The 13,384-nt window shown below is 44.0% G+C and overlaps 1 protein-coding gene across 6 annotated transcripts in view; it reads right to left on the bottom strand.

Annotated features, from left to right (window-relative positions):
* Positions 1-13,384, bottom strand: part of ythdc2 (YTH domain containing 2) — a 151,975-nt gene that overhangs the window by 121,970 nt on the left and 16,621 nt on the right. The window lies entirely within an intron of this gene.

Raw genomic sequence — 13,384 nt, forward strand, 5'->3', positions numbered from 1 at the left:
GACTGTACAGGACATTGGTTAGGTCACTGTTGGAATATTGTGTGCAATTCTGGTCTCCTTTCTATTAGGAAGTAGTTGTGAATCTTGAAAGGGTTCAGAAAAGATTTACAAGGATGTTGCCATGGTTGGAGGATTTGAGCTATAGGGAGAGGCTGAACAGGCTGGGGCTGTTTTCCCTGGAGCGTCAGAGGCAAAGAGGTTACCTTATAAAGGTTTACAAAATTATGAGGGGCATGGACAGAATAAATAGACAAAGTCTTTTCCCTGGGGCCGAGGAGTCCAGAACTAGAGGGCATAGGTTTAGGCTGAGGAGGGGAAAGATATAAAAAAAGAGACCTAAGGGGCAACTTTTTCCAGACAGAGGGTGGTACATGTATGGAATGACCTGCCAGAGGATGTGGTGGAGGCTGGTACAATTGTAACATTTAAAAGGCATTTGGATACATGTATGAATAGGAAGGGTTTGGAGGGAAATGAGCCAGGTGCTGGCAGGTGAGATGAGATTGGATTGGGATATCTGGTGGGCATGGATGGGTTGGACCAAAGGGTCTGTTTCCATGCTGCACATCTCTATGACTACTCTAAGATGTACAAGTAGGACAGTTCAAGAGGGCAGTGTAGAGTTAGATCTAGGATGAGGTGGGAGGAGGAGTGATGAGGAAAACGGTGAAATCGACGTTAATGCAATGATGTCATGTGATTGGAGGGTCTCAAGGCAGAAGTGAGGCATTCATCCTCCAGGTGTCAGGTGGCTATCAAAGGAGCCAAGGCCACCTTGCATATTGACCAGGAACAATTCCATACAAGGCTTGACCAGTGCCATTTGCTGTACGGACAAAGGACATGCAGAAATCAGAAGGCTGGAAGTGAACGCATCATCAAATGTGGAATGGGCAGCACCAGTCATACTAGATTGTGATGACAGTCACTTGGCTTTTTTTGAGGATTTTAAACGGAAACCCCACTTTACATAGCTGGATAAATACAAAATCCTGCTCTCAGAGGATTTATACACAAAGCTGGCGGGATGGTGGTGGTCGCGGGGGGTACTGCCCTTCACGAAGCTGGACATGAGCCAATTGTATTTGCAACTGTGGTTAGAATGTATACTACAATTAATACCCAGAGGGTTTGTCTCAATATACTGCCACTTAGAGTATCATCAACCTGTGCAATTTTTCAGCAGACGATGAGGAACATTTTACAAAGCCTACCCCGGTCGCCATTTCTCTAGATGATGTGCTAATAGGAAAGACCAATAAAGGAGCATTTAGAGAACTTGGTCATAATCCTTAGATTTTTCCCCCCAGGCAATCGTATGCCTTAGAAGGGAAAAAGATGTTCCAGACAGCCCAAGGGATCTTGGCCTACAAACTCAACAAGACTGAGTTATACTGTTGGAAGATAAAGTGAGGGCAATCAAAGGTCTCTCGGCTCCCATGTTTGTACTAGAGGTCTTTCCTTGGGCTAGTGAATTATTATGGAAAGTTCAAACATGATATGGCTTCCACCCTGACATCCTTGTATCAATCCCTAAAAAAGGATCGGTCTTGGAAGTGGTAACGTAGCCAAGCCACAGCTTTCAGGGAAGTGAAGAAACAGCTACCATCCTCTAAGGTGTTGGCACACCATGATCCCAAGTGGGATCTGGTACAGAAATGCAATGCTTTCCAGTATAACATCAGGGTAGCATTGGCTCACAGGTGGCCAAAGGAGAGCAATGCCCAGTAGCATATGCATCGAGGACTGTGGCTAATGCAGAGCATAAATACACCCAGATACAGAAAGAAGGTTTGGCATATTTTGGAGTCAGGACATTCCACCAAACCTTTACAGACAATTTTGTAAACAAACCCCTACTAGATCCACTTCAAGGGGACAAGGCAGTGCCATCCACAGCTTCACGCTGAATTCAGTGTGTACAGTTACAAATTGGACCATGCTCTGGGAGGCCAAGTAGCGAATGCAGATGCATTGAGCCACCTCCCGCTGACAGATATACTGCTGGTGGTATCATGACTGGAAAAGTCTATAATGGTTTTAAATTTTCTGGATACACTTCCGGTCACAGCTGATAATATCAGACTGTGAACACAAAGATTTGGTCTTGGCAAAACTGAAACAGCAGATGGTGATATGGGAAACCAAAGACCCAGAGAACTAGATCATAGCATATTATTATGGGGAACAAGAGTGATTTTCCCGATTAAAGGTCCGCCACAAGCTACTGGTGGAACTCCACCAGGGATTCCAAAATGAAGATAGGGGCAAGAAGTTATGTCTAGTGGCCAGGTTTGGATGCAGAAATAACCATGTCAGTGGGCAGTGCCCAGACTACTAACAATGACAAAGACTACTGCCAGCACCTCCCCACATTTGTTAAAACAGATGGGTAAGCCCTGGACTCAGTTACACATCGACTATACAAGTCTTTTCATGGGCTCAATGTTCTTAGTCATTGTGGATGCCCATTCAAAGTGGCTGGACAGAGAATTCATTCATTAAACACAGGGGCGATTATTGCAACTATCTTCTGAAGTACACAGATACCAGAGTGTGTGGCCAAGGTGTGCCAGCAGGGAGGTGGAGTATTTCCAAAAGTGAAATGGCATTTGATATTTGAACACAGCTCCACTCCGTCCATCACCTAATGGTCTGGCGGAAGGAGCAGTCCAAACTTTGAAGGTAGGCTTAAAGAAACAGCCTACAACTTCATTAGATACCAAACTGCCCTGGTTACTATTTCATTTTAGGACCACCACTCATGCAACTATAGGGATAGCACCTGCAGAGTTGGGGAGAAGACCCTCCCACCAGGTTAAATCAGATCCTCATGGACCTTTGTGGATAGAGAACAGCATCAGGAATTCCAAAGCCAGTCATAAGACTCTGCTAAGCGAAAATGACAGTTCACTACAGGGGGTGAATGTTAGTGTAAGAACCACAGGAATGGCCTCCATGGTAAGAGGCATGGTCTACATGAGGTTGGGTCCAGTGACGTATCAAGTTGGGGTAAGTACAACAGTCCTGAACGAGCACATGGACCACAAAGCTACAAACAGGGCAGGATCAAAATGAGCCCCACTCCTCAGAACAGTTGGAAAGGCTGGCGGAACTCGTGGGTTCTCCTTCTGTCAAGCGCTGAAGAGACAGTGGAATCATAAGGACACGGCAGATGTTGCTACCTGACCACCTGATGAATAGAATAAATTTCTTCCAAGATTGTCCAGGCACGAGAGGTGAACTACTGCGCATTACACGCTGCACGTATCCGAGGCAGTTGGAGGAATTGAACCAGATGCTATAATGCCCAGGATGAGTTACAAGATAAAGAACTAGAACAAGGATGCAGTGATTCTAACAAGGTCAGCCAGGTGGACTTTATAGAGTATGAATTCCCTGATTGCAGCTGTTAACCTGGTCCAATCAAGGAGCACTGGTTGACAGACAAGAACATGAGTCTTCACTTTTGTATGTAACGGTATTGTCTAATGTACAAATGTCATTGTCACTGTCTTATCATATGTGGAACTGGGATTTGAGGTTTGTCCTCCTCTCCCTGTAAATTGGTTGAACGGTAGGGTTCAGGGCCCAGCTTTGCTGCTCCTCTCCCTTGTAAAATTGCTGTCTTTTGTGTACAGCTGTCAATGTTTTTTTGTAAACTGTTTTGTAATTTGTTCAATAAAAAAAAAAGAACATGAGTCTCTCCACTGTTTTGATCACACAGCATTGCCCTTCGATGTAAAGGGCACTGCTTGTCACTGGCCACTCGGGTGTTTTCCTATCTTCCGGGTTGTGGAAATTGAATAAAGATTCGTGCACTTTGTGTCTTTCACTGTGTCTCACAGGTATACACACACACCATGGGTGCTGGGGAAAAAATAAGCACTACCGCACTTAGGTGGTAGTTAAATAATAAAAAAAAGAAAAAAAAACAAACAGGAGATTCAGGAGAGTGGAGTGTATTATTTCCCCCTCCAACTCTATTTTGATTTAGTCCCTGCCAAAAAAAAGAAAAAAAAAGAACATGAGTCTCAGCATTGCCCTTTGATGCGAAGGGCACTGCTTGTCACTGGCCACTTGGGTGTTTTCCTATCTTCCTGGTGGTGGAAATTGAATAAAGATTCGGACAAATTGTGTCTCTCACGGTGTCTCACACCTGCACACACACAACATGGGTGCTGGGGGAAAAAATAAGCACTACCGCAGTTAGGCGGTAGTGTGGAGGGGTTTAAAAAAAAATAAACGGAGAGAAGGGCACTGCTTGAAAAAAAAAGGGTAGTATGTGAAGGGCACTAAAAGAAAAAAAAATAAACGGGAGATTAAGGGCACTGCTTGTCACTGGCCACCCGGGTGTTTTTCTATCTTCCTGGTGGTGGAAATTGAATAAAGATTTGTGCACGTGTCTCTCACCTGCACACACACACCATGGGTGCTGGGGAAAAAATAAGCACTATGACACTCAAGTGGTAGTGTGGGGGTTTAAGAAGAAAAAAAGAAAAAAGGAAAAAAAAAGAACATTAGTCTCAACACCCTGGAGTTGTTCAGGGAGAGGTGGGCGCCGCAGGGAGTGGAGTGCATTATTTCCCCCTCCAACTCTATTTTGATTTAATCCCTGCCCTCCCCTTCACTGTTTGATCACACAGCATTGCTCTTTGATGTGAAGGGCACTGCTTGTCACTGGCCACTCGGGTGTTTCCTTTCTTCCTGGTGGTGGAAACTGAATAAAAATTCATACACCTTGTGTCTCAAACCTGAACACACATAACATGGGTGCTGGGGGAAAAAATAAGCACTACCGCAGTTAGGCGGTAGTGTGGGGGTTAAAAGAGGGAGAAAAAAACAGGAATCTCGGGGGTTATGTTCACTCAGAGCTGCCTCTGAGGGAGCTGGATCAGTGTGTGAAAAAAAGAAAAAAAAAGGAAGAGAACATGATTCTCTCCCCCTCCAACTCTATTTTGATTTAACCCCTGCCCTCCCCTTCACTGTTTGATCACACAGCATTGCCCTTTGATGTGAAGGGCACTGCTTGTCACTGGCCACTCGGGTGTTTCCTTTCTTCCTGGTGGTGGAAACTGAATAAAATTTCGTGCACCTTGTGTCTCTCACTGTGTCTCACACCTGCACACACACACCATGGGTGCTGGGGGAAAATAAGCACTACCGCAGTTAGGCGGTAGTGTGGGGGTAAAAAAGGGGAGAAAAAGAAACAAAAATAAAACAAAATAACAAAAAAGGAACATGAGTCTCCTCTCCATTTGTGTCAGGGAACTGACTCTATGCTGGCTGGACCACAGTCAGTGTGTAACTGTTGCAGTTGATTTCTGCTTCTCTTTTTGGGGTGGAAACCGGATTCCTGAACTGGCTGAATTATTTAGCCAATTTGTTAACTGGTATTTCTTTAATGAGGACTGATTTCTAAACTCCTGATGCACATAATGTGTTTCAGGTGTGACTTGGTTCTCATTAGGGAATTGTTGTTTCACTGGCTGGTTACAGCCTGTGTTACTCTTTTCTCACTTTTGAGAAAAGGACAATGTTAATTCTTTGGTAGGGCTTAGCCCTTGGACTCTAGTTTTCTTTGCTTTTTGTCTGTGTCTTCACTTTTGCTTTGGTGTTTGGACTGGGCCATTGTGGAAGACATACATTTTACCAGAGGAACTGTTCCTGTGGGGAGGCCTAGCCCTGGGACTGGGCCTCTGAAGATGGAACACCTGTGTGCATGCTGGGAGGTGAGCACTTGCTGTATCCTGGAGTTTTGGAGAAAACCTTGCCTTCAGGAGAGGACCAAAACCCCTGAGAGTTAACTGCATCTTTAAAATGTACTGTGTTCCTGTGAGTGGCCCTGGCTCTCCAATGGAGGTGCCAGAACTCCATGGAGACTGAACACCTGTGTGCTGTGGGGTGTGCATTTGCTGCCTTTGGGAGTGGACTCTGCCCTTGGTTATGGACTCTGTTTTTAGCAGTGGACTCCACTTCTAACAACGCACGTCGTAAACTGGAGTGGACTCTATATTTTTTAAAGACTCTATTTAGACTGTGTGTGTGCCAGAAAGGACTGTTTGTTCACAATTAACCCAACAAGAAATATGGTAGAGTTATCACCTACACTGTCTTGTGAGTCCCTGGGTCTGGCAGGCCTTACTGTAAGCTGGGAGGCTCATGGGTTGTCCTGAAAGCTGTTACCCAGAGAGCCGGAGGGTGGGTAGGCCATCCTGTGAACCTGAAGGTTGGTAGGCTGTCCCGAAAGCTGGAGGGTGGGTAGGCCACCCTGATGCCAGTCACCCCGAGAGCCAGATGGTGGGTAGGCCATTCTGAGCGCTGTTGTCCCGAGAAGGGGTGATCGGGACGGGCTGTCCTCGAGGTGGTCGGAAGGTGTGTCAGAGCAGCTGAGAGCCAGAAGGTGCGTAGGGTCAGGCTGAGATCCGGAAGGCTGCCCTGCATACTGTCGTCCCTGGGGGAAGGAGACGGGCTTGTCCTAGAGGTGGGCGGAAGGTGCATCAGGGCAGTCCATGGGCCAGATGGCACATCGGAGTGGGTGAGAGCCCAACAGTATGTAGGGGCAGACAGAGAGCCAGAAGATGGGTAGGCCGTCCTCAGTGCTCTCACCCCGAGTGGGTACTGGGGCTGGCTGTCCTAGAGGTGGTCGAAAGGTGCAGAGGGCGGTTAGTGAAGCCAGAAGGTGGTTGGCCATCCTGACCATTGTCACCCCGGGCGGGTACTGGGGCAGGTTGTTCTAGAGGTGGTCGAAAGGTGTGTCAGGGTGGACAAAGAGCTGGAAGGGGCATGGGGTGGACCAAGAGCTGGAAGGGGCATGGGGTGGACCAAGAGCTGGAAGGTGCGTAGGGGTGGGCTGTCTTAGAGTGGCCGGAAGGTGGGAGGGACGAGGGCTTGCTGGGTCTGTATTGTATGCACTTAGTTATGTAACTGGATTGTCTTTTTATGTACAAATGTCATTGTTGCTATCTTGTAATGTTTGAAACTGGGATTTGAGGTTTGTCCTCACTTCCCTGTAAACTGGTTGGACGGTAGAGTTTGGAGCATAGCTTTGCTGCTCCTTTCCTTGTAAAATTACTGTTTATTTGTATACAGCTGTAAATGTTAACTGTGTTTTTTAAAAACTGTTTTGTAACTGTTTAATAAAATAAAAGGGAACAAAAAAAGAACATGAGTCTCCTCTCAATTTGTGTCAGGGAACTGACTCTGTGCTGTCTGGACCACAGTCAGTGTGCTCCTAAAAAATTGAAAAAAAAAGAACATGAGTCTCTTCCCCTTTTCTGTGGTTACGTCCGAGCCCGGGTGTCTCTAGAGAAGGATCACAGAGTATCCACCAACACCCTTCAGCTGTTCAGGGAGAGGTAGGCGCCGCTGGGAGTGAAGTGTATTATTTCCCCATCCAATTCTATTTTGATTTAATCCCTGTCCTCCCCTTCACTGTTTTGATCACACAGCAATGTCCTCCGAGAAGGGCACTGCTGGTCACTGGCCACTTGGGTGTTTCCTTTCTTCCTGGTGGTGGAAATTGAATAAAGATTTGTATACCTGGTGTCTTTCACAGTATCTCATAGCTGCACACACAAAGAAAAAAAATAAACAGGAGTGTCCAAGGTTCTGTTTACTCAGAGCTGGCTCTGAGGGAGCTGGATCAGTGCGAGTGAAGGACTCTGCTCTTTTAAAAAAAAAAGTTTTAAAAAATTACAGGAATCTCCAGCTACGCACACACGACATGGGTTCTGGGGAAAAATAAGCACTACCGCTGTCTGGTGGTAGTGAGGGGGAAAAAGATAAAAAGGAAAAAAAGAACAGGAGTCTCAGACAAGCTGGATCAGTGTCAAGGACTTTCCATGTATAAATAAAGGATGACTTGGTTACAGGATACTGGCCTCTGTGGAATTATTTCAGTCTCCTCCACAGAATTACTTCTCCTCTTCCCCTTCCCTCCCCAAAAAAGCATAATTCCTCAGCGAACCACTTCCATAACAATGCTCATGTGTAATTTACCCAAAAGGGATATGAAAACAGTTTCTGTGAGTTTCTGTGACTTTTCCCTCCATGATCATTCTTTGGCATCCTTTTAACATGATTAGTTTGACTCTAAGTCAACTATGCAAACTTAAACCATTGAAACACACCACCAGATTTTCTTGCAAGGAATTCCTTATTCAAGAAAATTAACTGCATTGCTAAAAAAAAAAGCAAGGAACTTTAGATGCTGGAAATCAGAAACAAAATCAGGAAGTGCAGAGAAACTCAGCAGGTCTGGCAGCATCTGTGAACAGAAAGCAGAGTTAATGTTCAAGTCCAGTCACCCTTCTTCTGAAGGACATAGCTGCACCCAAAACGTTGACTCTGCTTTCTCTCCATAAATGCTGCCAGACCTGGAGAGTAACTTCAGCAATTTCTGTTTTTTGTAACGGAAGTGCTAAATATTTATTGTAATTATATTGTCACTTAGTTCAAAACAGAGAAAGACAAGGAATCAGAAAATCAAACAAGTGATGGAAATGCATATTCAGTCTACCAATATTTGAAAATAAAAATGAGAGTTATATACTTTTGTCATAAACCTTTGTTCCAATTAGCAAGTAAAAGATAATAAAGCCGCTTCACAGGACTCAGTAAAAATGAAGGAAATGGAGTAAGAATAGCAATGAGATATGCATTGGTAGTGGAATCACTAACATGGTCCCACAAAACTCTACAAAGATTCCAACCCTTTTACTCAGCTTCACCACTTCACTATGGTTTACGCTCTGATAAACACATTTCAAAAAGCAGTAAACTTTAGGCCAGTTAGCCTAACATCTGTCAAAGAAATGATGAGAATCTATTGTCAATGAGGTTATAGAACAGTACCTTGAAAATAATAACAGGATCAAACAGAGCAGACGTGTGAGAAATCAGTGTTGAACTAATTTAGTGTCTTTGACACAGCAACAGACAAGGTGGATAAAGGATGGGGAGGCATTGACCCAGTATTATCGCTACACTATTAATCCAGAAGGTCAGCTAATGCCCTGGTCCCAGGTTCAAATCCTGCCATGGTAGATGGAATCTGAATTCAAGAAAACAAAATCTGGAATTAAGAACCGACTGATGATCATGAAACCACTAAGAAAAACCTCTCTGGTTCATTAAATATCATTCGGGAAGGAAATCTGCCATCCTCACTTGGCCTGGCCTACATGGGACTCTAGACTTACAATAATGAGGCTTCTCTCAAATGGCCTAGCAAGTCATTCAATTGTACCAGTTGCTGCAAAGTCTCAAAGAAATTAAACTGGATCCATCACCTGGCATGCCCTAGGTACCAAAAAGAATGGCAGAAACAGCCCTGCAAGAAAACCTCTGCTCATTACCCTGTACCATCCTCCCTCAGCTGATGAATCGGTACTCCTCCATGTTGAGTAACACTTAGAGGCAGCACTGAACGTTGAAAGGGCAGGAAATGTACTCTGGATTAGGAATTTCAATCACCAACAGTCACTCGATAGCAGTATGACCAATAGAGCTGGTTGGGTCTGAAAGGTTATAGCTGCTAAACTGGATCTTCAGCAGATGGTGAGGGAACCAACATCCTTACTAACCTGCTAGCTGTAGATGCATCTGTCCATGTTTGTATCAGTAAGAGCGACCACCACACAGTCCTTGTGGAGGCAAAGTCCTGCCTTTATGAGGGCATTTATGAGGCGCTGTGGGCTATCAACAGCAGAATTGTACTCAAGCACAATGTGTACCCTCATGGTCAGCATATACCCCACTCAACCACAACCAACAAGCCAAGGGATCAAGTCTAGCTCAATGGAGAGTGCAGGAGGGCATGCCAGAAGCAGCACAAGGCATACCTGAAAATAAGGTGCCAACCCAATGTAGCTACCAAACAGGATTACTTGCATACTAAACAGCATAAGCAGACAGTGATAGAGCTAAGTGATCCTGCAATCAACCTTGGATCAGATCCAAGCTCTGCAGTCCTGTCACGTCCAGTTGTGAATGGTGGTAGACAATTGAACAACTCACTGGGGGAGGCTGCTCCACAAATATCTCCATCCTCAATGATCATATCAGTGCAAAAGAGAAGGCTAAAGCTCTCACAGCAATCTTCAGCCAGAAATGCCAAGTGGATGATCCAATGATCCCCAGCATTTCAGATAACAGTCTTCAGCCAATTCAATTCACTCCACGTGAGATCAAAAAATGGTTGGAGACGCTGGATATTGCAAAGACTATGGGCCATGGCAACATTTCAGCAATAGCATTAAAGACTTGTGCTCCAGACCTAGCCAAGTTCTTCCAGTAGTTAGAACACTGGCATCTATTTGATAATGTAAAAAATTGCCCAGGTATGTTCTGTACATAAAAAGCAGAACAAATCCAATTCAGCCAATTAGCACCCCATCAGTTTACTCTCAACCATCAGTAAAGTGAAGTGAAGTGATGGAAGATTCATCAGTGATGTCAGCAATAACCTGCTCAATGATGCCCAGTGCGGGTTCCGTCAAGGCCTTTCAGCTCTTCAGCCTGTCATCCTTACAGACTTGGTTCAAACATGGAAAAAAAAAGCTGAATTCTAGAGCTGAAGTGAGTGACAGCCCTTGACATCAAGGTTGTATTTGACCAAGTCTGGCATCAAGTAGCCCTAGCAAAACTGGAAACAACTGGTATCAGGGAGTAAACACTCTGTAGTTGGAGTCATACCTGACACATAGGAAGATGGATGTGGTTGTTGGAGATCAGTCCTCTTAGCTCCAAGACATCTCTGCAGAAGTTCCTCAGTGCAGTGTCCAAATGCCCAACCATCTTCAGCTGCTCAATGACCTTCCCTCCCCCACCATAAGATCAGAGGTGGGATGTTCACCAATGATTGCACAATGTTTAGCAGCATTCATGACTCCTCAGATACTGAAGCAGTCCTTGCTCAAATGCAACAAGAGTTGAACAAGTGGCAAGTAATATTTGTGCCACACAAATGCCAGGCTATGACCATCAGCAACAAGAGACAATCTAACCACCGCCTCTTGACATTCAATGGCGTTACCATCACTGAATTCTCCCCTACCAACATCCAGGAGGTTATCATTAAGCAGAAACTCAACTAGACTCATCGCATAAACACAGTGGTAAAACACGAGCAGATAAAAGGCTAGGTATACTGCAGCAAGTAACTCACCTCCTGACTCCCCAGAGCCTGTCCATGATATACAAGGCACAAATAGGGAGTGTGATGGAATACTCCCGACTTGCCTGGATGCGTACAGCTCTAATAACACTCCAGAAGCATGACGCGATCCAGGATAAAGCAATCTGCTTGACTGACACTACATCCACAAGCAACCACGCCCCCTACTACTGATGCTCAGTAGCAGCACTATGTACTATCTGCAAAACGCACTGCAGAAGTTCACCAAAGATCCTTACACAGCACCTTTCAAACCATAACTATTTCCATCTAGAAGGACAAGGGCAGCAGATATATGGGAACACCATCACCTTCAAGTGCCCCTCCAAGACTTGGAAATATACCACAGTTCCTTAACTGTTGCTGTGTCAAATCTTAGAATTCCCTCCCCAGTGGCATTATGTATCAACGTGCAGCAGTTCAAGGCAGCAGCTCACCACCTTCTCACGAGCAACTAGGGACAGACAATAAATGCTGGTCCACATCCCATAAAAGGAACCTGTAGGTGGTGTGGTGTAATTGGATTTCTAAAAGACATCTGATAAAGTGCCACATTACACGTGAATACATAAAAATTAGTTCTTAGCTCAAGAGATGACATATTAACTAACCAATCCCTTGGTGCTAACGAAAAGAGATAAATCAGGGATGAAAGAATATTTTTCAGATTGACAAGCTGGAACTATTGGGAGAAATTACACAGGAATCAGTGCCACAACTCAACTATTTACAATCAATGATTTTTGTGTGCTGGTAACAAAAATTTGTCTATAACCCCAATTAGATAAGAAATTAAGTTATCAAGAAGAGGTATTGTCAGCAAAGGAACATAGATAGGGTTATGTGAGTGGACAAAAACCTGGAAGATGGAAGCATAACATTAGAAAATGTGAACTTTGTCCTCATTTGGTCTGACCTACATGTGATTCCAGACCCACAACATTGAGATTGTCCCTTAACTGTTCTATGAAATGCCCAGCAAAGCCACTCAATTCAAAGAAGTGGCAACAAAAATGAAAAATGCTTCAGCAAAAAAAGCAAACAACCTGTATATTATTTAAATTGAAAGATTTTGCAGAACAGAAGTAAAGCAGGATCAGGATGACCTGGTACACAAGTTAAAAAAAAGTTAGTTTGGAAGTCAGCAAGTGATTAGGAAGGAAAATTAATTTTAGTGTTTATTGCAAGGGAAATGGAATTTGGCAGTATAACCCGACCTAAGATTTTTATGAGACCTTTTCTGGAGTACGGTGTACAATTCTGGTCTCCTTGTTTGATAAAGAGTATAACTGTTAGAAGCAATTGACAAACTGTTCAAACAATGCATTGCTGGAATGAAGGACTTAACGTCGAAGGAAAAGTTGAACAAGTTGTATCTTTAGCAATTGGAATTTAGACAAACTAGAGGTGATCTTATTGAATAATACAAGATCCATGGGTGACTTAACCACGTAGATTATTCAAGGACGTTTCCCCTTGTAGGGGAGACTAGAACTTGGGGCACAGTTTAAGAATAAAAGGTGTCGTTTTTAAGTCTGAGACATGGAGGAAGATTTAGTTCAGAGGGACATTCATCTATGGAATTCTCATCTCCAAAAAAAGTGGAATTTAGGTTATTGAATTTATTAAGACTGAGTTAGATAGATAGTCAAGAATTAGGAAGTTGAGATCCCAACCAGATCAGCCAGATCTTCTTAAATGGCAAATGCTCAAATGGCCCAAAGGCCAGCTTGTAAGTTCTAAATCAGTCTTTTTTCCTTCATCTAAGATTTTTGTTTAAGCATGAGGGAAAAGCTGATGACCACAGGTCTGCCATATTTCCATGCCTCCACTCCACCAATAAAATGCTTTACCCTTTCTTCATCAAGAGAATCAGTCCTTCAAAAGGATGTCCTCTATTTCAGAAGAGGAGTCCACAACCAAAATTAATACTAAATCGCTTTTTTTTTGAGGTGTAGAATTTTTGCTTCCATTTATGTTATGTTCTGTTCAGTTAGGAAAAAATATGGATTAGCATCTCTACCTACAGGAGATGATGAGAATGCAACTTCTGAACTTAAGCAAGACCATCAACTGCACTACTTCTGATGTCTCAACAAGCCAATTTTGGAAAGGGAAGTCTGCTATAAGTGCCACTTATGAAGTCATCCCTTGCCAGTGGTGCAGAATACTCTGTCAATGCCTCACTTGCAGGCCTGAAATATG

Source organism: Chiloscyllium plagiosum, unplaced genomic scaffold (genome assembly GCF_037043375.1).
Source record: "Chiloscyllium plagiosum isolate Xiang-an unplaced genomic scaffold, Cpla_swu_hap1 HiC_scaffold_2, whole genome shotgun sequence".
Lineage (NCBI taxonomy): Eukaryota > Metazoa > Chordata > Chondrichthyes > Orectolobiformes > Hemiscylliidae > Chiloscyllium > Chiloscyllium plagiosum.